The sequence below is a fragment of the Glycine soja genome, chromosome 9 (assembly GCF_004193775.1).
Source record: "Glycine soja cultivar W05 chromosome 9, ASM419377v2, whole genome shotgun sequence".
In the NCBI taxonomy this organism is placed as follows: Eukaryota; Viridiplantae; Streptophyta; class Magnoliopsida; order Fabales; family Fabaceae; genus Glycine; species Glycine soja.
In genome coordinates this window covers 26,923,053-26,925,313 of record NC_041010.1, presented here as the reverse complement: position 1 = coordinate 26,925,313, position 2,261 = coordinate 26,923,053, and the positions used below count along the sequence as shown (strand labels likewise).

Here is a 2,261-nt window from a genome sequence, read left to right as displayed (position 1 = left end):
TAAATGAATGTTGTTTCACTAAATGAATCAAATTGTCAAGATACTGAACTACATGAGGAGAAGCACTCCATTTTAACAATTTGACATCTCCACCAAGGTCTTTTAGTCTTGGGAAAGAAATTGAAATAACTTGAAAAGGACCAAGATTATCATTTTCTGAACATAAAATGAGATCTGGGACCTGCATATTCTGCAAAATATTTTTTGATAAGAAGATAATTCAAGAGACCTGAGAAAAAAAAAGAGTTAATTTGTTGAAAGGATAAAGAATTGAAAGGTATATCATCAAGTGGAAAAAGTTGGCATAACGATGATTCTGGACCAGGTGAAAAATGGTGCTTCTTTAGCTTTGCTAAGAATATCATGTAACTCTACCTCAAACATTCCATAATCATGATCAAAATTCTCTACCAAATCAAGGAAATCAACAAAAAAGAAAAATAATAACAAAAATAATGAAGAAATAAATCAAAGCTTCTTTCTCACTTGGCCAATTAAAGGAATATCCAATTGGGCAAATGGAGAAATTACTTATACGTCTGCATTTGCTTCCTCCCTTGTTTCCCTAATGGCACCTTCCACAGCAGACTCTCCAATTTCCAAATAACCAGCAGAAAGGGTCCTAATTGAGATGGTTGAATACTCCTCTTGCAAAGAAGGACCTTGTTATCATGTTCAATGAGGCAGCCAACCTATTTTGCCACCCAAAATCATGTCATGTTCAGAACAAAGTAATTAGTCATGTATCAATTGATGGAATGAAATAAATGCTATGACAAACAACATACAATCATTATACAATTCTTTTCCAGAAGATAAAGGTTAGAGAATCCCAAAACACAAATATGACACATGACACAAAGATATGACAAATTTTAAACATTAATAAACACAAAAATTACTACAAAAATAATTCAACATCAAAGCCTGATAAAACATTAAATTTTGAAATTTAGCATAAGTCATTGTAAACATAATGAAACATTAATTTTTTTTATCTAATTGTAATGGAATTATAAAAGTTCAAAAAACAGAAGTAAAAAAAAAACATAAAATGCAGGAGTTTCTGAAGAGTCCGACATGCATACACATTTGATACAAGTACAACTACTATTTATAGTGACCATGCTTCCTTTAGGAGAGCATCTAAACAAATGATACTCCTCCAAATCCTTATTTGTTTTTTATTTTCATTAACTATTATGTGAAAACAAAAATTACTTCAAAGAATGAAAATTATAGGCATAACATTTTAAAGCATGTTATATGCAGATACCTCCATATACATTTTAGTATCAAATTCATGTAGAGCATACCAAATCATATCTAATGCACAGAGCAACCTTCACACTTATTGCGGAACATATGGTAGAAGTCCTAATCCAAATTTAAGAGTGAACAAAAACCACAAAATCAACTACAAGAATGAAAGAACAAGTAAAACAAATTTCTAATATACTTGTTGCACAACAACCATCTTGCAAATCCATTTATACACATTCAAAGAAAATTACTTCAGAACACGCAAAAATACCCGTTATCACTTCACAAGCACTAAACCAAATCAACCAGAAACTAACAGAGATATTTATAGATAGTCACCATCTTCGGATTTTGATATGCGATCTTCCCGCAAACCGGACATATTGCTCTCAACCTTTCCTCCCCTCCAAATTCCCCAAACCTTCTCCTTCTCCTTCTCCAGCACAACCACAACAATAGCCCTCTTTCTTCTTTAAGATCGCAGACAAGAAACACCCCAACACCCACATTCACGAACCCTTGTACGAGCGTTTGCATCCCAGAACCCTTGACGACATCGTAGGTCAAGAGCATCTCCTTGCCCCCAACTCCCTTCTTCGCTCCGCAATCCAACACAACCGTGGGGCCCACCCGACACCGACAAGACCACTATCGCCAAAGACATCGTCAACTCCACCCCTTCTATTAACTCTTACTGCTTCGTCTCCTTGTCTGCCATCACTAGCGGCATCAAAGATGTCAGGGACACCGTCGACGAGGCCTAGAGGTAGCTTAACAAAAGATTTTGATTTTAAGTGAGGAACATAGCAAAACAAAACGCACAATGCCCAGAGGCAGCTTAAACAAAAGATTTTGATTTTAGGTTATTGGTACTTACTGCAATAGAGGGAATGTCCACGACAAGCTTGCGGCAAGTATCGGAGGTCACGAAGGAGGTTGTGGCAGATTGCAGAGCTCACGGCAGGGTGAAGAGCGAGGGTGAGATGTGCGGAGGTCAG

The 2,261-nt window shown here is 36.3% G+C and overlaps 1 long non-coding RNA gene across 1 annotated transcript; it reads right to left on the bottom strand.

Annotated features, from left to right (window-relative positions):
- Window positions 1-278: 278 nt before the first annotated feature.
- LOC114425873 lies at window positions 279-2,261 on the bottom strand. The gene is made up of 3 exons (XR_003669308.1): window positions 2,141-2,261; window positions 1,603-2,033; window positions 279-692 (listed from the first exon to the last, which is right to left on the bottom strand). It is a non-coding gene; the product is annotated as an uncharacterized LOC114425873 (long non-coding RNA).